General features: G+C 44.6%; 1 pseudogene; it reads left to right on the top strand.

Moving 5' to 3' along the window:
* Window positions 1-23,551: 23,551 nt before the first annotated feature.
* LOC123185176 (aspartic proteinase nepenthesin-1-like) lies at window positions 23,552-24,859 on the top strand (annotated as a pseudogene).
* Window positions 24,860-26,151: the final 1,292 nt, after the last annotated feature.

Here is a 26,151-nt window from a genome sequence, read left to right on the forward strand (position 1 = left end):
ACGCCGTATATGATTATGTAGTCTGTCCCGAGCTCATCTCGACATAGATTCGTCGGACGGTTCATTGGACTCGTCGGATATGAATAGTGATTCACTTCTGACCGCCTCCACCCCTTGCCCTACGGACAACGTCGAGGTGTTGTCCCAAAAGGCACCGAGCCGAGGGGAGGTAGTCCTGGGGGCGCCTCGAGGCGACCTTTCGGACCCTAGGCGCAAAGGGAGCAAGACTCCCACGGGCTCCAAGTTTGGCCCCCAGCCAAATACTGCCCCGGAACCTTCGGTGGTTCCGGACTCCGACAGATGATCCCCCGTTAAGGGGGGCAAGCCGCCCGTGCCGGTGTCCTCTATCCATCCAGAGGCACCAGACAACTTGCTGGAAGCGCTTCGCGGCGCTTCCATCAACGAAGAGCACCACACTATCATGAGTGCGGTGATCGAGAAAGTTCAGTCCGCCAAACACGGACTGACCAAAGCTTGCGCCAGCCTCCTAACAGGCTTTAAGGTAAGCAATCAAAATATAAGAAAATATTACCGCATAGACAATAGCCCCTGATGCTCTGTTCGGCGTTCGCGAAGAAAGGCCGAACAGAGGATCAAATGATGACTCGGGAGTCTAATCAGAATATGTCTATGTGTATGTGCAGGCTTCACTGCTAGCCGCTGCCGCACATACTGCGGAGGTCTCTGCACTGAAGCAGGACCTGGAGCGGTCCAAGGACGAGCTCGACCTTACCAAGAGGCAGCTCGAGGAGAGCAAAGGTAAGCAATACCTTGTCTATATATTTAAAAAGAAGTTCGGGTATAAAGTAATAGGATCATCATGAATTTGCCAGGGGCCATGATCGAAGTGGCGACCCTGAAGAAGACGTTGTCCAAGGCCGAAGAAAAAGCGGCCAGGGGAGCGCATTGAGCGGGAAAAGCAAGAAGCCCGGGTAGGCGAGGTGCAGCAAGAGCTCGAGGCTCTCGCCAAAAAATACGAGTCCTTGGAGCTTGACTCTAAGACGCGAGAGTCCAAGCTTGCGAAGGCACTCGAAAGCGCCCGGAGCACCAAGCTGAAGCCCACAAGGCCCTCCAGCAGATTGATGCGGTGAAGAAGATAGCAGCAGGTAAGGCATTCATTATGCAAAGCAAGCATGTGAAGGAGACTTTCCTTTTATTTACCCGAGTTCGGAGCTCTCCAGGAGCGTTCGAAGATCTTCCCCGCAGTGTACTGGATGCCGCAGAGTTTTACCGAGCTGAGGAGGGGAGCTCGACGGAAAAGTTGTTCTGGTCTCAGTATACTGGGACCGAATACCCAATGCCCTTGAGCGACCAGCTGAAGCAATTGGTCGAGCTTCACAAGGCGGCTGAACAGGTCATGAAGGGTCTGATAGTCCGGATGTGGCTTGGCGAGCCCCTGTCCGGCAGCTACTTCGATCTGGTGAGGCGGCTTGTGGATGCCTGCCCACGGCTTGAAGTCATAAAGCGGTCCGTCTGCATCGAGGGTGCGCGCAGGGCTTTTGCCCGGGCAAAGGTGCACTGGGCGAAGCTGGACGTCGTGAAGCTGGTGAAGGAGGGGCCGCCAGAGGGCAAGGAGCATCGCTGCCCCGAAATGTATTATGAAAGTGTCATGAAGGGTTCCCGCCTTGTGGCGGATGAATGTGCCAGAGACGTAATTTTTGAATGAACATGCTCATGTGATCCTGTAATGTGAAACGAGTTCATTTGCGCTATGCAACACTTTTTCTTAATTTAAAATATTACCTTCTGTGCGGCCGTTTATAAAATCTAAGAGTTGGCCAGCCGTCGGCTTCTGCCCCCATGTAACTAGTACTGGGGTGTTCAGGATAAACCTGAGCACTCTTTATCCCAATTTTGGGTCCTTCGAGGGAGGTGTTCAGCACAACGAACCAGGCAATCGGACTATAATGCTTTATCACTCTCACTTAGCCATAGAAGTCTACAATTTTAAATTTTGGCGAAGCCCCTAGTATTCGGAAGGCCGAATTTGGGGCGCTATACATGCCTAAGTCGGGCAAGGCCGACTCCTCACCCGAAGCGGAAAAAGTCTTTAAGGACTTGAGACCTCTCGAACAGCGACCAGCTCTCGCCTTATCATGACAGTCTGTTTTCGGCTTTCTCTACTGAGGTGCTCGTCCGGAAGAACCGGGATACAATCGCAGTAGTTCTCCCAGCGCTACCTTAGCCGATATAGCGGAACGTAAGGTACCAAAGCATGGGAGCCGGGCAAACCCAACTATTGACCCAAGACATGATTCGGAGCTGATGCATATAATGCTATAAGTTCGGGGTGCCGCACTGTCGAAAGTGTTCGGACTTCTCACACCGTATTATGGGGTAAATGAAAGCCCCTGGCGTACTGACCGTACCAGAATGTACGGGTGCAAGTTATTGTAAATGAACATATAAGAAAAAGGGGATGAATAATGCAATAATAAACTAATGCTATGCATTGTTATTTAAATAATACGTCGAAGCGTACTGATACAAGTAGTGCAATAAGCAGAAAATAGGACTATTTGACATGTCCTATCCAAGGGCAAGCTGCGTATGGATAGTAAAAAGCGGGTATGTCGATTATTATTAGAGACCACCTGGGGGTTCCTTTGTACATCTTAGTTTCTTGCCTCCTAGATTGTTCCTTCCCGTAATGTGTCCGGCAATCGTACTGCCGAAAAGGGCTTCCAGAGAGTTAGGTCCTGAAAGAGAAAAAACGATAAAGGTATACAGCCCCTGGGGCGGTTAAGCCGCATTGCGGGACGTGCCTTGATCGTGCCCCCGCCTATGCCCATGGTATTTTCAGTGCGTAATTATGTACGCACGGCTCCGATTTCGTCGCTTGACTGGGACTGGGATGGGGGCCAAATTGCTAGGCGAGCTCTGAACGTGCCAGGCGATCCTGTTGCAGTTTACTCCGGACTCGCTTGACAGTGTCCGGGGGCTGTATCGCTGAATTGGTGGTTTGCCTTAAAAGGCTGCTTTGTGCTTTTGCTGCGAGGGCCGCAGTGTGCTGTTCCATGCGGAGCAAGCGTTCTGTGTTTCCATTGACTGTTATGACCCCCTAGGTCCTGGCATTTTGAGCTTGAGTTATGTGTAATGCGGCACCGCATTGAATTTTGCAAATGCGGTTCGCCCAAGCAGTGCGTGATAGCCACTACGGAACGGGACGATATCGAAGATTAACTCCTCGCTTCGGAAGTTGTCCGGAGTTCCAAAGACCACTTCCAGTGTGATTGAGCCCGTGCAATGGGCCTCTACACCTGGAATGACGTCCTTAAAGGTGGTTTTGGTGGATTTGATTCTCGAGGGATCTATACCCATTTTGCGCATTGTATCCTGATAGAGCAGGTTCAGGCTGCTGCCGCCGTCCATAAGGACTCGAGTGAGGTGAAATCCGTCGATGATGGGGTCTAGTACCAGTGCGGAGGATCCGCCATGACGGATATTAGTAGGGTGGTCCCTGCGATCAAAGGTGATCGGACAAGCGGACCATGGGTTGAACTTTGGGGCGACGGGCTCCATCGCATAGACGTCCCTTAGTGCATGCTTCCGTTCCCTCTTGGGAATGTGGGTTGCGTATATCATGTTCACCGTCTTCACTTGTGGGGGGAACCTCTTCTGTCCTCCCATGTTCGGCGGCCGGGGCTCCTCCTCGTCATCACTATGCAGCCCCTTGTCCTTGTTTTCGGCATTTAACTTGCCGGCCTGCTTGAACACCCAACATTCTCTGTTGGTGTGATTGGCTGGCTTAGCGGGGGTGCCGTGGATTTGACATGAGCGATCAAGTATGCGATCCAAACTGGACGGGTCCGGAGTACTTCTTTTGAATGGCTTTTTCCGCTGACCGGATCTAGAGCCTCTGAATTCGGCATTGACTGCCGTATCATCGGTGTTATCACCGTTGTTGCGGCGCTTTTGTCTGTTACGACGTGGTCTGCCGTTGGCATCTTTGGTATCCGGAGTGCCCGGATTCCTTGATGTGTTGTTGCTGCGAGCCAGCCAGCTATCCTCGCCCGCGCAAAAGTGGGTCATGAGTGTCGTGAGGGCTGCCATAGACTTCGGCTTCTCCTGGCCGAGGTGCCGGGCAAGCCACTCGTCACGGATGTTATGCTTGAATGCCACTAAGGCCTCTACATCCGGACAATCGACAATTTGGTTTTTCTTAGTTAGGAACCGTGTCCAGAATTGCCTGGTTGATTCCCCTGGCTGCCGAGTTATATGGCTCAAGTCATCAGCATCCAGTGGTCGCACATAAGTCCCGTGGAAGTTGTCAAGGAATGCGTCTTCCAAATCCTCCCAGCTGCCGACGGAGTCTGCTGGCAAGCTATTCAGCCAATGCCGAGCTGGTCCTTTGAGTTTTAGTGGGAGGTACTTGATGGCATTTAGATCATCACCGCGAGCCATGTGGATGTGAAGGAGAAAATCCTCAATCCATACAACGAAATCTCTTGTACCATCATACGATTCGATATTTACGGGTTTAAAACCCTCCGGGAATTCGTGATCCATAACTTCATCAGTGAAGCATAGGGGGTGTGCGGCGCCTCTGTGCCGGGATATATCACGACGCAGTTCATATGAGTCTTGTCTGCTGTATTCGGACCGGCCGGATTTACTTTTAGTGTATCCGGCGCGACGGTCATCGTCCCGCGTTGGCGCGCGCCCCCGTGACCCGTATATTGACCTTGCATGTTTTTCCCTGCTGTCCAATACGTCTCGTGGGTCCCGTGTGTTGCCCCGGGCCTTGGTGTTTTTGATTGAGTGGCGGCGGGGTGCAGGCTGAACTTCAGGCTGAAACGCCTCTCCGGCTCGGCAACGCGATGGCCGGTCAGCCGCATCATACACTGGTGATGGAGGTTTCAATGCTTCCTCCTCGAGGTGAGGTAGCAACCTGCGCTTTGGGTAACTCTTGGAGGGGCGTTCGAGTTCGTATTCCTCGGCCGCAAGGACTTCGGTCCATCTGTCTGCTAGCAAGTCCTGATCAGCTTGAAGCTGTTGTTGCTTTTTCTTCAGGCTATTTGCTGTGGCCATAAGCCGGAGCTTGAAGCGCTTCTGCTCGATGGGATCCTCAGGCACGATAAATTCTTCGTTGCCGAGGCTCACCTCGTCTTCGGAGAGAGGCATTTAATTGTCCTCCTCTGATTCTCCATCTGCTGCCTGCTCTGGAGGGCTAGCTTGTTCACCCTCCCGCTCTACATCGTGCTGGAGGGGATTGTGGTTGTCTTCGGCACTATCCGGAGTGTTATTGTCTCTTGTGCCGGTATCACTACTTTTGTTGTGGCAGGACTTAGAGCGGTGCCGCTGACGTCGGCGCTTGGGTTGCTTCTTGGAGGGGTCATCCTCCGTTGTCTCGTCGCCATTGCCTTCTTTGGGGGTGTCCATCGTGTATATATATCATATGATGAGGTGGCGGTCCAGCGCCCTGTGGGCGGTGGTTCCTGTTCGTCTCCTGCATCGTCGTCCATACTGTCGATGTCTTTAGAGTCGAAGTCGAGCATGTCAGTTAAATCGTCGACAGTGGCTACTAAGTGGGTGGTGCGTGGGCAGCGAATTTCTTCGTCGTCCGCATCCCATTCTAGCCGGACATAGTTCGGCCAAGGTTCTCCTATCAAGGAGAGAGACCTTAATGAATTTAGCAAATCGCCGAAAGGCGAGTGCTGAAAGATATCCGCGGAGGTGAACTCCATGATCGGCGCCCGGTCGGATTCGATAGGCACGGATGCAGGCGGCCCGGAGTCCGTGGCCGGACACGAATCCCGCGGTTCGGCGACACGGCTCTTGTAAGGGGTGAAGTCAGTATCTGACTCCATCACCACTGAGAGTGCAGCCTCCATGACGGGGTCTATCCCTCCGTCCTCGGATGGCGCAATTTGCTCCGGATTGAAGGCTGGAGTAGTTGCAGGTGCGATTTCCCGAACGCTGTCCGATGGCAGAGTTACGTCATGCTCGTCGTGATTGTGCGGTGCACCTGACATGGGCTCGAATCCGTCGAAGATCAAGTCTCCGCGGATGTCGGCAGTGTAGTTTAAGTTTCCGAACCTGACCTAATGGCCAGGGGTGTAGCTCTCGATCTGGTCCAGATGGCCAAGCGGATTGGCCCGCAGTGCGAAGCCACCGAATACGAAGATCTGTCCGGGGAGGAAAACCTCACCCTGGACCGCATCATTATCGATGATTGAAGGGGCCATCGAGCCTTATGGTGACGGCACAGTGGAACTCTCAATGAAAGCACCAATGTCTGTGTCAAAACCGGCGGATCTCGGGTAGGCGGTCCCGAACTGTGCGTCTAAGGCGGATGGTAACAGGAGGCAGGGGACACGATGTTTACCCAGGTTCGGGCCCTCTCGATGGAGGTAAAACCCTATGTCCTGCTTGATTGATCTTGATGATATGAGTATTACAAGAGTTGATTTACCACGAGATCATAGAGGCTAAACCCTAGAAGCTAGCCTATGGTATGATTGTCTGTTGTCCTACGGACTAAACCCTCTGGTTTATATAGACACCGGAGGGGGCTAGGGTTACACAGAGTCGGTTACAAGGGAGGAGATCTACGTATCCGTATTGCCAAGCTTGCCTTCCACGCCAAGGAAAGTCCCATCCAGACACGGGACGAAGTCTTCAATCTTATATCTTTATAGTCCAACAGTTCGGCCAAAAGATATAGTCCGGCAGTCTGGAGACCCCCTAATCCAGGACTCCCTTAGTAGGTATGGTGGACTCATATGGAATAACATTGGGGTTTATGGGATTGGATGCACAAGCAGTATTCCCGCTTAGTACAGGTGAAGGCTAGAAAAAGACTAGGAAGCGACCAGCCAGAGAGCGACAACAGTCATGAACATGCATTAAAATTAATCAACACCGAATGCAAGCATGAGTAGGATGTAATGCACCATGAACATAAATATCGTAGAGGCTATGTTGATTTTGTTTCAACTACATGCATGAACATGTGCCAAGTCAAGCCACTCGAATCGTTCAAAAGAGGGTACCACCCTATCATACCACATCACAACCATTTTAATAGCATGTTGGCACGCAAGGTAAACCATTATAAGCTCCCAGCTAATTAAGCATGGCATAAGAAACTATAATCTCTAATTGTCATTGCAAACATGTTTATTCATAATAAGCTGAATCAGGAACGATGAATGATACGTCCATTTTGCATCATGCTTTTATATCGATATTTATTGCATTATGGGATGTTATTACACATTATGACACAATACTTATGCCCATTCTCTCTTATTTTACAAGGTTTACATAAAGAGGGAGAATGCCGACAGCTGGGATTCTAGGCTGGAAAAGGAGCAAATATTAGAGACCTATTATGCACAGCTCCAAAAGTCCTGAAACTTCACGGAAGTCATTTTCAGAATATATAAAGAACACTGAGCGCAAGAAGTTCACCAGGGGGGCCACACCCTGCCCACGAGGGTGGGGGGCGCGCCCCCTACCTCGTGGGCCCCCTGGTGGCCCTCCGATGCCCATCTTCTGCTATATGGAGTCTTTCAATGAGGAAAAAATCATAAGCCAGCTTTTGGGACGAGACTCCGCCGCCACGAGGCGGAACCTTGGCGGAACCAATCTAGGGCTCCGGTGGAGCTGTTCTGCCGGGGAAACTTCCCTCCGGGAGGGGGAAATCATCGCCATCATCATCACCAACGATCCTCTCGTCGGGAGGGGGTCAATCTCCATCAACATCTTCACCAGCACCATCTCCTTTCAAACCATAGTTCATCTCTTGTATCCAATTCTTGTCTCTAAGTCCGGGATTGGTACCTGTGGGTTGCTAGTAGTGTTAATTACTCCTTGTAGTTGATGCTAGTTGGTTTATTTGGTGGAAGATCATATGTTCAGATCCTATATGCATATTAATACCCCTCTGATTATGAACATGAATATGCTTTGTGAGTAGTTACGTTTGTTCCTAAGGACATGGGAGAAGTATTGCTATTAGTAGTCATGTGAATTTGGTATTCGTTCGATATTTTGATGAGATGTATGTTGTCTCTCCTCTAGTGGTGTTATGTGAACGTCGACTACATGACACTTCACCATTATTTGGGCCTAGAGGAAGGCATTGGGAATTAATAAGTGGATGATGGGTTGCTAGAGTGACAGAAGCTTAAACCCCAGTTTATGCGTTGCTTCGTAAGGGGCTGATTTGGATCCATATGTTTCATGCTATGGTTAGGTTTAACTTAATACTTTTGTTGTAGTTGCGGATGCTTGCAATAGAGGTTAATCATAAGTGGGATGCTTGTCCAAGTAAGGACAGTACCCAAGCACCGGTCCACCCACATACCAAATTATCAAAGTACCGGACGCGAATCATATGAACGTGATGAAACCTAGCTTGACGATAATTTCCATGTGTCCTCGGGAGCGCTTTTCTCTATATAAGAATTTTTCCAGGCTTGTCCTTTGCTACAAAAAGGATTGGGCCACCTTGCTGCACTTTATTTACTTGTGTTACTTGTTGCTCGTTACAAATTATCTTATCACAAAACTATCTGTTACCTATAATTTCAGTGCTTGCAGAGAATACCTTGCTGAAAACTGCTTATCATTTCCTTCTGCTCCTCGTTGGGTTTGACACTCTTATTTATCGAAAGGACTACGATAGATCCCCTATACTTGAGGGTCATCAAGACTCTTTTCTGGCGCTATTGCCGGGGAGTGAAGCGCCTTTGGTAAGGAAAATTTTATATAGTGTGCTGAAATTTACTGTCACTTGTTACTATGGAAAGTAATCCTCTGAGGGGCTTGTTCGGGGTATCTTCACCCCGACCAGAAGAGCAAAGAGTTGCTCCTCAACCGATTGAACCTACTGAAAATGAAAATGTCTACTTTGATATTCCTTCGGGTATGATAGAAAAACTGATAGCTAAGCCTTTTGCAGGAGATGGAACATTACATCCCGATGAGCACCTAATATATGTGGATGAAGTTTGTGGATTATTTAAGCTTGCAGGTGTGCCCGATGGTGTTATCAAGAAGAAGGTCTTCCCTTTATCTTTGGAGGGAGACGCATTGACATGGTATAGGCTATGTGATGATATGGGATCATGGAACTACAAACGATTGAAATTGGAATTTCATCAAAAGTTTTATCCTATGCATCTTGTTCATCGTGATCACAATTATATATATAATTTTTGGCCTCGCGAAGGAGAAAGCATCACTCAAGCTTGGGGGAGGCTTAAATCAATGTTATATTCATGCCCCAATCATGAGCTCTCTAGAGAAATGATTATCCAAAATTTATATGATCGGCTTTCTGATAACAACCGCACCATGCTCGATACTTCTTGTGTTGGCTCTTTTATGATGAAGACTATTGAATTCAAATGGGATTTATTGGAAAGAATTAAACACAACTCTGAATATTGGGACCTCGATGAAGGTAAGAAGTCAGGTATGATATCTAAGTTTGATTGTGTTAAATCTTTTATGGATACTGGTGTTTTTCGTAAATTTAGCACTAAATATGGACTTGACTCTGAAATAGTAGCTTCTTTCTGTGAATCTTTTGCTACTCATGTTGATCTCCCTAGGGAGAAGTGCTTTAAATATCATCCTCTCATAGAAGTAAAAGTAGCTGCACCTATTAAAGTTGAAGAAAAGACTGTCACTTATAATGATCCTATTGTTCCTACTGCTTATGTTGAGAAACCACCTTTTCCTGTTAGGATAAAGATCATGCTAAAGCTTCAACTGTGGTTCGTAAAAGAAATATTAGAACTTATACACATCCTGAGCAAGTGAAAGTTGAACCTAATATTGCTATTGTACAGGATCTCTTGGCTGATAATATTGATGGGCATGTTATTTATTTCTGTGATGAAACTGCTAGAATTGCTAAACCTTGTGCTAAAGATAAACATAGACCTGTGGTAGGCATGCCTGTTATCTCTGTTAAAATAGGAGATCATTGTTATCATGGCTTATGTGATATGGGTGCCAGTGCTAGTGCTATACCTCATGACTTATACAAAGAATTATGCATGATACTACACCTGCTGAGATAGAAGATATTGATGTCACAATTAAATTTGCCAATAGAGATACTATTTCACCAATTGGAATTGTTAGAGATGTTGAAGTCTTGTGTGGGAAAGTTAAATATCCTGTTGATTTTCTTGTTCTTGGTTCCCCACAAGATAGCTTTTGTCCCATTATATTTGGTAGACCCTTCTTGAACACGGTTAATGCTAAGATAGATTGCAAAAAAGATGTTGTTACTATTAGTTTAGGTGATATGTCTCATGAATTTAATTTCTCTAAATTTCGTGGACAACACCGTGAAGAGGAATTGCCTAGTAAAGATGAAATTATTGGTCTTGCTTCTATTGCCGTGCCTCCTAGTGATCCTTTAGAAAAGTATTTGCTAGACCATGAAAATGATATGTTTATGAATGAAAGAAGGGAAATAGATGAAGTATTCTTTAAACAGGAACCCATCCTGAAACACAATTTGCCTATTGAAATCATAGGGGATCCTCCTCCACCCAAGGGTGATCCTGTGTTTGAGTTCAAACCGTTACCTGATACTCTTAAATATGCTTATCTTGATGAGAAAAAGATATATCCTGTTATTATTAGTGCTAACCTTTAAGAGCATGAAGAAGAGAGATTATTGAAAACTTTGAGGAAGCACCGTGCTGCTATTGGATATACTCTCGATGATCTTAAGGGCATTAGTCCCACACTATGTCAACACAAAATAAATTTGGAGAAAGATGCCAAACCAGTTCGTGATCACCAACGACGGCTGAATCCTAAGATGAAAGAAGTGGTAAGAAAAGAAATACTAAAGCTCCTTGAGGCAGGTATAATTTATCCCGTTGCTGATAGTCAGTGGGTAAGTCATGTCCATTGTGTCCCTAAAAAGGGAGGTATTACTGTCGTTCCTAATGATAAAGATGAATTGATTCCGCAAAGAATTATTACAGGTTATAGGATGGTAATTGATTTCCGCAAATTAAATAAGGCTTATTGGGCTATTATAGAGCTCAATTATGATTTCAAACTTGCCGGTGAGAAAAGGTTATTTGACATTAGCTCACTTGATGAATGGAGAACCCAAGCCTATGAGAATGCCAAATTGTTTAAAGAAAATGTTAAAAGATGGCATGACAAAAGAATACAAAAACGTGAGTTTAATGTAGGTGATTATGTATTGCTATACAACTCTCATTTAAGATTTTTTGCAGGAAAACTTCTCTCTAAATGGGAAGGTCCTTACGTTATCAAGGAGGTCTATCGCTCCGGTGCCATAAAAATCAACAACTTCGAAGGCACAAATCCGAAGGTGGTGAACGGTCAAAGAATTAAACATTATATCTCAGGTAATCCTATAAATGTTGAAACTAATGTTATTGAAACTGTAACCCCGGAGGAATACATAAGGGACACTTTCCGGAACGTTTCAGACTCCGAAAAGGAATAGGTATGTGGTACGGTAAGTAAACCGACTCCAAAACAGTTCTAATGGCAATTTTCTTCCGTTTTGGAATATTTAGAAAAATAGAAAAATAAGAAGCAGTCCGGGAAGGACACGAGGGCTCCACGAGGGTGGAGGGCGCGCCCTACCCCCTGGGTGCGCCCCCCTACCTCGTGGGCACCTCGTGTGCTCTCCGGCTCCATTTTCTTACACATTACGTATTTTGGTCGGTAGAAATTCATTATATAATCTCCCAGAGGTTTTGACTCCCATATCACGCAAATATCTCTCGTCTTTGTTTCGAGTTGTTGCTGCTGCAGATTAGAGCAAGATGTCTTCGCAAGAGTCAGTTGGGGAGAGCCAGGTGTCTCATCCGGCACCGAGATCAATGACAAACAACAATGTTAACCACTTTGGGCCAGCAACGGAGGAAGAGATGGAGGCTGATTTGAAGAGGATAGATGCCATGGAGGAGGATCAAGAAGTCACTTCCCGCTTCCGAGCTGGATTCACAATGGGGGAACTGCAGAGCTCGGCTATTCCAAACTCGGTTATCCCTTCCAATGTTAGATTTCTTTCTTATGAGAATATGAAAAGGAGTGTCACTGGTTCTCCCGCAGCTATGCAGCACCCTTGGGTGCAGGGAGCTTTGGCTGTTACAGGAAAACATCGAAAGGAAATAATGGACTTCAAGCAGCAAGTCAATAAGCTCGAGGAGGAGAATTGTATCCCGAGGGGCATCATCGCCAATAATATCACATCACCATCCCTGAAAAGAGAGATATAATCACATGGTTACGGGCACTCCCCTTGGCAACTGCCAAGCTTGGGGGAGTGCCCCGGTATCGTATCACCATCATTTTTATCTTTACCGTTTTTCTTAGTTTGATCCTTTTGATAATATCTTGATCTAGTAGTATAAAGTTTTAGTATGATCTAGTTGTGAGTTTTGCTTTATGATCCTTCTATGTAATCGAGTCCGTGAGCTATATATAATAAAGATTAGTGTTGAGTCAAGGGCTTGATTATTTTGCCATGATCTTGAGTGAATAAAAGAAAGAGAAAGAATAAAAAGAAATAAAAGAGATCATATGGATCTTATGGAGAGTAATGAGATCACATATAAAGAGTATGATGATTAAAAGTTGTTCAGAGTTGACAAACATAGTTTTGTTCATCGTTGCAATTAATAGGAAGTAATAAAGAAAGAGAGGTCTTCACATATAAATATACTATCTTGGACATCTTTTATGATTGTGAGCACTCATTAAAATATGACATGCTAAAGAGTTGACATTGGACAAGGAATACAACGTAATGGGTTATGTTTTCTTACATCTGAGATAAATTATATTGTCATGGATCATCCAATATGATTGAGCTTCCCTTTCCCCCTCATGCTAGCCAAATTCCTTGCACCAAGTAGAGATGCTACTTGTGCTTCTAAACACCCTTAAACCAGTTTTGCCATAAGAGTCCACTATACCTACCTATGGATTGAGTAAGATCCTCCAAGTAAGTTGTCATCGGTGCAAGCAATAAAAATTGCTCTCTAAATATGTATGACTTATTAGTGTGGGAGAAAATAAGCTTTATACGATCATGTGATATGGAAGAAATAAAAGCGACGGAGTGCATAATAAAGGTCCATATCACAAGTGGCAATATAAAGTGACGTTCTTTCGTATTAAGATTTTGTGCATCCAACCATAAAAGCGCATGACAACCTCTGCTTCCCTCTGCGAAGGACCTATCTTTTACTTTTATCTCCTACCTCGCATAAGAGTCATGGTGATCTTCACCCTTCCTTTTCAAATTTTATCGTTTGGCAAGCACATCATGTTGGAAAGATCCTGGTATATATGGCTAATTGGATGTGAGTTTTCATGAACTATTATTGTTGACATTACCCTTAAGGTAAAAGGTTGGGAGGCAAAACTATAAGCCCCTATCTTTCTCTGTGTCTGATTAAAATTCCATACCCATAAGTATTGCGTGAGTGTTAGCAATTGTGAAAGACTATATGATAGTTGAGTATGTGGACTTGCTGGAAAGCTCTTATATTGACTCTTTCCTATGTTATGATAAATTGCAATTGCTCCAATGACTGAGATTATAGTTTTTTAGTTTTCAATGAAGTTTATGATTCATACTTGAAAACGTGATTTAATTGTTACTCTAGCATAAGAGATCATATGACAAGAATTATATAAGTTGCTGTTCTAAGAATGATCATGATGCCCTCATGTCCGTATTTTATTTTTATCGACACCTCTATCTCTAAACATGTGGACATATTTTTCGATTTCGGCTTTCGCTTGAGGACAAGCAAGGTCTAAGCTTGGGGAAGTTGATACGTCCACTTTGCATCATGCTTTTATATCGATATTTATTGCATTATGGGCTGTTATTACACATTATGTCACAATACTTTGCCTATTCTCTCTTATTTTACAAGGTTTACATAAAGAGGGAGAATGCCGGCAGCTAGGATTCTGGGCTGGAAAAGGAGCAAATATTAGAGACCTATTCTGCACAGCTCCAAAAGTCCTGAAACTTCACAGAAGTATTTTTAGAATATATAAAAAATATTGAGCGCAAGAAGTTCCACAGGGGGCCACACCCTGGCCACGAGGGTGGGGGCGCGCCCTACCCCCCTGGGCGCGCCCCCTGCCTCGTGGGCCCCCTGGTGGCCCTCCGATGCCCATCTTCTGCTATATGAAGTCTTTCGTTGAGGAAAAAATAATAAGCAGGCTTTCGGGACGAGACTCCGCCGCCATGAGACGGAACCAATCTAGGGCTTTGGCGGAGCTGTTTTGCCGGGGAAACTTCCGTCCGGGAGGGGGAAATCATCGCCATCGTCATCACCAACGATCCTCTCATCGGGAGGGGGTCAATCTCCATCAACATCTTCACCAACACCATCTCCTCTCAAACCCTAGTTCATCTCTTGTATCCAATTCTTGTCTCCAAGTCTGGGATTGGTACCTGTGGGTTGCTAGTAGTGTTAATTACTCCTTGTAGTTGATGCTAGTTGGTTTATTTGGTGGAAGATCATATGTTCAGATCCTATATGCATATTAATACTCCTCTGATGATGAACATGAATATGCTTTGTGAGTAGTTACGTTTGTTCCTAAAGGACATGGGAGAAGTCTTGCTGTTAGTAGTCGTGTGAATTTGGTATTCATTCGATATTTTGATGAGATGTATGTTGTCTCTCCTCTAGTGGTGTTATGTGAACGTCGACTACATGACACTTCACCATTATTTGGGCCTAGAGGAAGGGCATTGGGAAGTAATAAGTAGATGATGGGTTGCTAGAGTGACAGAAGCTTAAACCCTAGTTTATGCGTTGCTTCGTAAGGGGCTGATTTGGATCCATATATTTCATGCTATGGTTAGGTTTAACTTAATACTTTTTTTGTAGTTGCGGATGCTTGCAATAGAGGTTAATCATAAGTGGGATGCTTGTCCAAGTAAGGACAGCACCCAAGCACCGGTCCACCCACATACCCAATTATCAAAGTACCGAACGTGAATCATATGATCGTGATGAAACCTAGCTTGACGATAATTCCCATGTGTCCTCGGGAGCGCTTTTCTCTATATAAGAATTTTTCCAGGCTTGTCCTTTGCTACAAAAAGGATTGGGCCACCTTGCTGCACTTTATTTACTTTTGTTACTTGTTGCTCGTTACAAATTATCTTATCACAAAACTATATGTTACCTATAATTTCAGTGCTTGCAGAGAATACCTTGCTGAAAACCGCTTATCATTTCCTTCTGCTCCTCGTTGGGTTCGACACTCTTACTTATCGAAAGTACTACGATAGATGCCCTATACTTGTGGGTCATCATTGAACTAATCATATTTACAAAAACAAGAGAGGTCGAGTTCATACCAGCTTCTCCCATCTCAATTTGTCCATCATATATCGTCATAATTGCCTTTCACTTGCACGATCGAATGATGTGAATAATAATAACAGTGCATGTGCATTGGACTAAGCTGGAATCTGCGAGCATTCAATAAACAGGAGAAGACAAGGCAATATGGACTCTTTTGTCAGATCAACAATAATGCCTATAAGAGCCACTTTAACAATTTAATTATGGTCTTCTCCTATTGACCCCCAAAGAAAAGAAGAGAAATAAAACTATTTACACGGGAAAGCTCCCAACAAGCAAAAGAAGAACAGGAAATCTTTTTGGGTTTTCTTTTTAATTACTACTACAAGCATGGAAATTAAAACTAGCTAAAAGCTACAACTAATTTTTTGGTTTTTCTTAAGGTGTGTTAAACACACAAGAAGAAAGCATAAAAAGAGAAAATAAACTAGCATGGATATTACAATGAAAAAGTATGAGCACCGACATCTAGCAATGAGTGTGTGAACATGAATGTAATGTCGGTGAGAAATACGTACTCCCCCAAGCTTAGGATTTTGGCCTAAGTTGGTCTATGGCCACGGGTGGCCTGGCGGATATCCATAGTAATAGTTGGGGTCGTACTGAGAAGAAGCCTCGGATTGCCACTGATTGGCAATCACCTCTGGATCCCACTGATAATCAGACTATCATGGGGGATAATATTGGGATTCCGGCTCTGGCTCTGTAACTGATGTAGGGTTCCAGTAGGCGTGAATGGCCTCCAACAAAACAAGGTACTTGCCTGCAGATAAATCAAACAAGGAAGGAGCAGGCAAGGTAATAGTCTTAGGATGATTTTTACCAAATATTAATTTGTACTTAAGCTCCTTTTCCCTATTCTTAATAATAAAATCATGTGCTACCAAACTCTTATAATCTAAGTAAACAGGAGGCAACAACTTTTCTTCTTTCTCATAATGCCTAATAGGTATGTTAAAATGTGCAGCAAGGCGCGAGGCGAAGATGCCTCCAAGGACGGGGCCCTTGGTATGGTTAAGATTTAACCGCTTTGCAGTAATAGCGCCCATGCTGAATGTATCATCACGGAATAAGGCATGGCACAAAATAATAATATCAGGGGCACTCAGGTTTCCACATTTTTCGCGCCCAATCAAGCATCTACTAGCAAATATAGCAAAGTAACGCAGAACAAGGAAGTGTATGCTAGTAATTCGTGCGTCGGAAACCTTCTTTCCCCTACAGTAATGGTATCAATGAACCCATCCACATCGTCACGATGTGGTTCCTCTACACTGCCCTCAAAAGGGATCAGACAAACCCGACAAAAGTCACGAAGTGACATCTCCTTATGCTCATCATATAAATAAAATTCCATCGTAGGTGGTGAGCTCCTAGCATGGAAATGAAAGTTTCGCACAAAGATATTGGTGAGTAAGAGATACTGTTCGCGTTGGTCTTGGAGGAAGGCGGTGAGGCCTACATTGTCAGCCAACTCATAGAAATCATCATAAATCCCGGCTGCTCTCAAGAAATTATCACAAGGCCATTCACACGACCGGACCTCCGTGGTGCGAGGGAGATTATACTTGGGCCTCTTATCCTCCTCACTTTGCTTATCCTTCGAGCTTCGGCTCGATGAGCCCCTAAAAAATCTCTTCATCTTTTTCTAAAAATTTCTGAAATTTTAGTAACTTCAAAATAAAAGTGAACCAAACTCAACAATATTGATAGCAACTACTCCTACAAGTGCCTAGAGGAAATATCATGCATCAAAACTACTTTTGACCACATAAATTTGACATGCAAGCTCAAGAACAGGGTCACCTAAGCAGCAAAAATATGCAATGAATAAAGCACTAGAACAAAAACTAATTGGACCATTAGAGGAGGTACATACCAAGGAACAAACCCCCAAAGCAGTTTTGTGAGAGATGCTTTGAGCAAGGAGATCGAAAATCGCAGCAAAATGAGCTAGAACTCGTGCTTGAGCTGGCTGGTGATTTTTTTGGGAGGAAGAAGAAGTGTATGGATGCAGGAATAAGTGGAGGGGAGCCACCATGGGCCCACGAGGCAGGGGGCGCGCCTTGGACCCTCATGGGCAGGTGCCAGCTCCCCCTGCTGTGTTCTCAGTGCCAAATATTCTCAAATATTTCAGAAAAAATCATATTAAATTGGCAGGGCATTTAGAGAACTTTTATTTTCGGGGTATTTTTATATTGCACGAATAATTCAGAAAATAGACAGAAATTACTATTTTTGCTGTATTTAAACTAAATAACAGAAAGTAAAAAGAGGGTACAGAGAGTTGTGTTTTCTAAATTCATCCATCTCATGCTCATCAAAAAGAATCCACTAACAAGGTTGATCAGGTCTTGTTAACAAACTCATTCCGAATAACATGGAACCGGAGAGTTTTCGAATAACACTAGGTTACCTCAACGGGGATATGCACATCCCCAACAATAAGAATATCATATTTCTTCTTGACAGTAGGAAGAGATAATTCAAAACCTCCAATAGTGATTTTTGAAAATTTTCCAATAGAGTTTATACTGTGGACTTGAGGTTGTTTCCTCAGAAAGTGTACCGTATGCTCATTACCATTAACATGAAAAGTGACATTGCCTTTGGTGCAATCAATAACAGCCCCTGCATATTCAAAAAAGGTCTTCCAAGAATAATAGACATACTATCGTCCTCGGTAATATCAAGAATAAAAAAGTACGTTAAAATAGTAACATTTGCAACCACAACAGGCACATCCTCACAAATACCGACAGGTATAGAAGTTGATTTATCAGCCATTTGCAAAGATATTTCAGTAGGTGTCAACTTATTCAAATAAAGTCTATGATATAAAGAGAGAGGCATAACACTAACACCGGCTCCAAGATCACATAAAGCAGTTTTAACATAGTTTCTTTTAATGGAGCATGGTATAGTTGGTACTCCGAGATCTCCTAGTTTCTTAGGTATTCCACCTTTAAAAGTATAATTAGCAAGCATGGGGGAAATTTTAGCTTCCGGTATCTTTCTTTTATTAGTAACAATATCTTTCATGTACTTAGTATAAGGATTCATTTTAAGCATATCAGTCAAACGCATACGCAAAAAGATAGGTCTAATCATTTCAGCAAAGCACTCAAAATCCTCATCATCCTTTTTCTTGGATGGCTTAGGAGGAAAGGGTATGGGTTTCTGAACCCAAGACCATCTTTCCTTAGCGTGTTTTCTAGCAACAAAGTCTCTCTTATCATAATGTTGATTCTTTGATTGTGGGTTATCAAGATCAATAGCAGGTTCAATCTCTACATCATTGTCATTACTAGGTCGAGCATCAACATGAACATCATCATTAATATTTTCATTAGGTTCATATTCATTACCAGATTGTGTTTCAGCATCAGAAATAGAAATATCATTGGGATTCTCAGGTGGTTCAGCAATAGGTTCACTAGAAGCATGCAAAGTCCTATCTTTTTTCTTTTTCTTCCTTTTAGAAGGACTAGGTGCATCTATATTATTTCTCTGAGAATCTTTCCCAATTCTCTTAGGGTGTCCTTCAGGATACAAAGGTTCCTGGGCCATCTTACCAGTTCTAGTAGCCACTCTAACAGCATAGTCGTTATTCTTACTATTCAATTCATTGAGCAAATCATCTTGAGCTTTAAGTACTTGTTCTACTTGAGTGGTAACCATAGAAGCATATTTACTAATGAGTTTAAGTTCACCTTTAACTCTAGACATATAATCACCCAAGTGTTCAATCATATAAGCATTTTGTTTCAATTGTCTACCAAAATAAGCATTGAAGTCTTCTTGCTTAACCATAAAGTTATCAAACTCATCCAAACATTGGCTAGCAAACTTAGTAGGAGGGATTTCAGCTTTATCATATCTATAGAGAGAATTTACCTTTACTACCTGTGTCGGGTTATCAAGACCATGTGTTTCTTCAATAGGTGATAGATTAAGACCATATATTTCTTCAACAGTCGGTAAATTAAGACCATGCATTTCTTCAATAGGAGGTAAATTCTTAACATCTTCAGCTTTAATACCCTTTTCTTTCATGGATTTCTTTGCCTCTTGCATATCTTCAGGACTGAGAAATAGTACACCCCTTTTCTTCGGAGTTGGTTTAGGAATAAGCTCAGGAGTTGGCTCAGGAGTTGGCTTGGGAAGTGTCCAATTATTTTCATTTTCAACATATTATTCAATAGAATTTTAGCTTCATCTGTTGTTCTTTCCCTGAAAACAGAACCAGCACAACTGTCCAGGTGGTCTCTGGAAGCATTGGTTAGTCCATTATAAAAGATATTAAGTATTTAATTTTTCTTAAGAGGATGATCAGGCAAAGCATTAAGTAATTGGAGAAGCCTCCCAAGCTTGTGGGAGACTCTCTTCTTCAATTTGCACAAAATTATATATACCCCTTAAGGGAGCTTGTTTCTTATGAGCAGGGAAATATTTAGCAGAGAAGTAATAAATCATATCCTGGGGACTACGCACACAACCAGGATCAAGAGAATTAAACCATATCTTAGCATCACCCTTTAACGAGAATAGATATATTTTAAGGATATAAAAGTAGCGAGTTCTCTCATCATTAGTGAACAGGGTGGCTATATCATTTAATTTAGTAAGATGTGCCACAATAATTTCAGATTCATAGCCATAAAACGGATCAGATTCAACCAAAGTAATTATATGAGATTCAATAGAGAATTCATAATCCTTATCAGTAACAAAGATAGGTGAAGTAGCATAAGCAGGATCATATTTCATTCTAGCATTCAGAGTTTTTTGTTTAAGCTTAGCTAATAATTTCTTAAGATCACTTCTATCATTGCATGCAAGAAAGTCTCTTTTAGTTTCTTCATCCATAACATAGCCCTCAGGCACAATAGGTAATTCATATTTATTGGGAGAGCCTTCATCATCACTTTCATCAATATTATCAGTTTCAATAATTTCATTCTCTATAGGCCTAGCAAGTTGTTCATCAAGAAATTCACCAAGTGGCACAGTAGTATCAAGCATAGAAGTAGTTTCATCATAAGTATCATGCATAGCAGAAGTGGCATCATCAATAATATGCGACACATCAGAATTAATAGCAGAAGCAGGTTTAGGTGTCGCAAGCTTACTCAAAACATAAGGTGAATTAAGTGCACAACTAGATGGCAGTTCCTTACCTCCCCTCGTAGTTGAGGGATAAATTTTTGTTTTTGCGTCTTCCAAGTTCTTAATAGTGACCAGCAGATATAAATCCCAAGTCACTCAAAGAATAGAGCTATACTCCCCGGCAACAGCGCCAGAAAATAGTCTTGATAACCCACAAGTATAGGGGATCGCAACAGTTTTCGAGGGTAGAGTATTCAACCCAAATTTATTGATTCGACACAAGGGGAGCCAAAGAATATTCTCAAGTATTAGCAGCTGAGTTGTCAATTCAACCACACCTGGAAACTTAATATCTGCAGCAAAGTGTTTAGTAGCAAAGTAATATGATAGTAGTGGTAACCATAGCAAAAGTAACGGTAGCAAAAGTAATGTTTTTGGTATTTTGTAGTGATGATAACAATAGCAACGGAAAAGTAAATAAGCAAAGAACAATATATGAAAAGCTCGTAGGCAATGGATCAGTGATGGAGAATTATGTCGGATGTGGTTCATCATGTAACAGTCATAACATAGGGTGACACAGAACTAGCTCCAATTCATCAATGTAATGTAGGCATGTATTCCGAATATTGTCATACATGCTTATGGAAAAGAACTTGCATGGCATCTTTTGTCCTACCCTCCCGTGGCAGCGGGGTCCTAACGGAAACTAAGGGATATTAAGGCCTCCTTTTAATAGAGTACCGAACCAAAGCATTAACACATAGTGAATACATGAACTCCTCAAACTACGGTCATCACCGGGAGTGGTCCCGATTATTGTCACTTCGGGGTTGCCGGATCATAACACATAGTAGGTGACTATAGACTTGCATGATAGGATCAAGAACTTGCATATATTCATGAAAACATAATAGGTTCAGATCTGAAATCATGGCACTCGGGCCCTAGTGACAAGCATTAAGCATAGCAAAGTCATAACAACATCAATCTCAGAACATAGTGGATACTAGGGATCAAACCCTAACAAAACTAACTCGATTACATGATAAATCGCATCCAACCCATCACCGTCCAGCAAGCCTACGATGAAATTACCCAGCACGGCAATGTGCATCATGAAATTGGTGATGGAGGATGGTTGATGATGACGATGGCGACGGATTCCCCTCTCCGGAGCCCCGAACGGACTACAGATCAGCCCTCGCGAGAGAGTTTAGGGCTTGGGGCGGCTCCATATCGTAAAACGCGATGAATCTTTTTCTCTGATTTTTTTCTCCCCGAACACGAATATATGGAGTTGGAGTTGAGGTTGATGGAGCTCCAGGGGGCCCACAAGGCAGGGGGCGCGCCCCCACCCTCGTGGCTAGGGTGTGGGCCCCTTGGCCTTGATTCTTTGCCAGTATTTTTTATTATTTCCAAAAATAATCTCCGTGGAGTTTCAGGTCATTCCGAGAACTTTTGTTTCTGCACATAAATAACACCATGGCAATTCTGCTGAAAACAACGTCAGTCCGGGTTAGTTCCATTTAAATCATGCAAATTAGAGTCCAAAACAAGGGCAACAGTGTTTGGAAAAGTAGATACGACGGAGACGTATCATTGCTCCTGGGATGTTCGGGATGGAGAACCAGGAGGGGAACGTCAAGGCGCCTAGTGTGGAGCTAGCTCGGGTCCATGTGCGCTACTCCGACCACTTCCGGGAAGGAGAAAGAGGATGAGCTCATGTCATGCACTTTGTTGCTAGTGTCGGTGATGGGAAAAGGATGAGGTGATGCAAATTCGGTTGGTCAAGGGCCACACAAAGGTATTCTGAAAGATTTCCTCGTGTAAGAGACGAAACAAGGCTAAGCGGACATTGACGACGGGAGAAGGCCAAGCCCTTTTGTTACCCATGTTGATGCAATGTCCGCTTTTTAGTGGGCGCTTTCGCCTCGTTTAGATCCAGTTGGCGACGTCCTTCATGCTAGGTACGGGGAGCTCCTATCTGATGGTTGTGGGTCAAATAGCCCTTTAATGCTTACATTGGTCAGCCCAATATGCCCCGTGTATGGAGAACATTTCTAATTCTTGTGAAGACAAATCAGTTTTCTACCCAGGTTCTGGAACCCAGTTCCGCATATATTTGGTACGGGTATGTTTGGTTTAAGCCCCAGGTTGCCACACCAAAATTTTGGTATAACCAATGTCAGGGCATGACCAAAATTTTGATAAGCAATTCTTGTTTGGATTGTAGCCATCGAAAAAGCTGCCCACAAATGCACATGCATGCTAATCGTGCGAGGGCCCACTAAGTAACTATCGGACAAAGAATTTGCAGCCTAGTTGCATGCACCACAGTAATAAAAAAGATAAAACTACCTGGGACCCACCAAGACAGAGAGGGCAAAAGGTGCGCCAATTTTTTGGCGGAGCTTCTCCGCGTCCTCAGCTCGCCAACTCGTTGGCCAAAATTACACAAGCGATTGGCGGCTGCCGTTGGCGCGCCGATTTTTTGGCACCAATCCAAACGAGACCCAAAGTCTGTGGGCAAGCCAAAATTTTGGTATGGTATGTTCTGGCTGTCATCCAAACGCACCATCCAAGCCATTGCGACACTAGCTAAGACATTTGTGGTAGATCAGTGAAATATGCCCAGCACTCTACGAAAATCTGGATGAAACTTAATGTATGCAAACTGTTCCATAGAATGTGAAATTTGGGATGGAGCATGGCAGAATGCTAAAATAGTTGCATAGAAGTATCAGCACCTTTCATGATTGAACATTCAAACTTTGTCAAAATATATGTTGAAAATGCAAGGAGTAGCCTTTTCGTTCTTGCATTTTCTTTTGGGAACCCTTCTTGCATTTCTATCTCAATATATTGGTATAGTTGTCTTGTACGAAATGAGAACCTAGGAATATTTATCGGGCAAGTTAAAATACAAATATATTCGTATGTCGCAGTCACCAGCAATGCAACTTGCGAAGCTGGGATTGGTGTCCAGAATGTCAACTTAGTTCCATCGAAACGTATCAAACTGTCCAAACAGACAAAAAGGAGAACATACGGTGGACAACAAGGGGCCAGACATGGCGTCCCCCACAGCTCTCGCCGTCCTCGTGTTTGCAGTGCTCATCGTCCCGTTCCCGCCGATAACTTCCGCAAACCACAATCATGGCTTCCGCGCCTCCCTCACTCGCATGCGCCAACAATTCAGCAACTACTCCGCCGCGGTACACGGCGACACGCACCGCCTGGCTTTCCTCGCGCGCGCTCCAACGACGAACGCCACGACCACCCTTGCCCTCCAGGCGCTGGTCGAGAACGGTGCCGGAGCGTACCACATGAGCTTGTCCATCGGCACGCCGGCGCTCACCTTCCCTGCCATCCTCGACACCGGCAGCGACCTGGTCTGGACGCAGTGCGCGCCGTGCACCCAGTGCTTCCCGCAGCCGACGCCGCTGTACGACCCGGCGGGCTCCTCCACCTTCTCCAAGCTCCCGTGCGCGAGCCCGCTCTGCCAGTCCATGCCGAGCCCCTTCCGCGCCTGCAACGCCAGCGGCTGTGCCTACGACTACCGCTACGTCGTCGGCTTCACCACCGGCCGCCTCGCCACGGAGACGCTCACCGTCGGCGACGCCACGTTCCGCGACGTCACGTTCGGGTGCAGCACGGCGAACGGCGGGCACATGGACAACGCGTCGGGCATCGTGGGGCTCGGGCGCAGCCCGCTGTCCCTCGTGTCGCAGCTCGGCATCGGCCGGTTCTCCTACTGCCTCCGCTCGGATTCGGAGGCCGGCGCCAGCCCGATACTGTTCGGCTCCCTGGCCAGCGTGACAGGCGACAACGTCCAGTCCACGCCGTTCGTCCGGAACCCCGCGGTGCCGGTGCGACGCGCCCCGTACTACTACGTGAACATCACCGGCGTCACGGTCGGCGCGACAGGCCTCCCGGTCGCGCCCAGCACGTTCGGCTTCACGCACGCCGGCGCGGGTGGCGTGATCGTCGACTCCGGCACGACCTTCACGTACTTTGCCGAGGCGGGGTACGCGATGCTGAGGCAGGCGTTCCTCTCGCAGACGGCTGGCCGGCTGACGAGAGTGAGCGGCGCCCCGTTCGACTTCGACCTGTGCTTCGAGTCAGGCGGCGACCTCGACGTCGACGCCGTGCCCGTGCCAGGTCTGGTGCTCCGTTTTGCGGGCGGCGCGGAGTACACCGTCCCGCGGCGAAGCTACTTCGACGCCGTGGACGAGCAAGGCCGTGTGGCGTGCTTGCTGGTGCTGCCGACGAGGGGCGTGTCCGTCATAGGCAACGTGATGCAGATGGACCTGCACGTACTCTACGATCTCGACGGCGGGGTGCTATCCTTCGCCCCGGCTGATTGCGCTAGTGTTTGATCACGGCGTCACATTGTTGATTATAATGTCGGTTCACAATTTTTATGAACTAGACGACTATATATCGACGCGGATCTTTCAAACGTGTGGCGAATGCACCTGCAATGGAAAAACAATTTTTTAAAAATAAAAAGAGTTGAAATAATTCTGATATTTTTTTTGTAACAAACATGGTCTAACAGTGAAACGAAAATGTTCACTAGCTGGTTAGTAGTTACACACACTGGATGTTCATGGTAAACATAGGACCCGCTGTTTCACTGGCACATCGTTTGTCTTTCGATTCTCCTCCGCCTATGACGACTTTTGACCTAGTTTAGGAGTCGGTTCGATACATGTTTGTTAGTACTACATTATATATATATATATATATATATGTATGTATGTATGTATGTATGTATGTATATAGTGTTACTATTCATCACCCAGGGTGCATAATAAGTTATTCTTCACCCGAGGTAATTACGTTTGGAATACAAATAGTTACATTAATATTGATTCACTATATAAAATTTGGTATAAGAAAATAAAGTAGGTTATAAGACCAAAAATACCGCATTTTTAATGATGTTTTTACGTTCGTAACTTTACATAACATAAAATATTTTTTACGGCGAGTATATTTTTTCTTACGTTCTCTTTTTACGTATGAAATATGATAAAATTTATGAAACCTAAAAATACGATGCATTGACGTCAAAATATAGAGGGGGTGTATATTGTCATAGGAGCAATCGGACACGCCACACCTGAACAGGACTTGGGATCAACACAGGCATGCGTTCCATCACCTTAGTAGTATCACGTATGCTAGAAAGCTTCTCATCGATATTTTATTTCCTTTCTGCTCTTTAGATATTGGTTTTCTAGTGCAAGTCTTCGCCTACTCTTCTGTTATCCATACGGTTTACGTACGAAGTGACTTGGCATTCATTAGTAAGACCATAGGATACGAGAACGCACTAGCTAACCCACGGTAACATTCTTCTGATCTGATGTAAGGTAGTAAGCCAGAAGAATTCTGTTGACTGCAAGGCAATAAATACCCGGTGCACCATTGATGCTAGAAGAATAATACACGAGCTCAGCTTGAACTTTCCGAAAGGCTACTCTCCGAATACGAAAGTTAACCAGAATCCCCTTACCGACTGGCAAGTGGTGGCCCCTGATGAGCATTGCCGCATGTAATAATATCCAGTTTTAGCAGCTCTCCAAAGGAACAGTCCATGAATTGGTCCGTGCATAAAGACTGACAACGCTACTCAAACAAATAGGAGTACCTTTCAGATTAC

Source organism: Triticum aestivum, chromosome 2A (genome assembly GCF_018294505.1).
Source record: "Triticum aestivum cultivar Chinese Spring chromosome 2A, IWGSC CS RefSeq v2.1, whole genome shotgun sequence".
Taxonomy (NCBI): Eukaryota; Viridiplantae; Streptophyta; class Magnoliopsida; order Poales; family Poaceae; genus Triticum; species Triticum aestivum.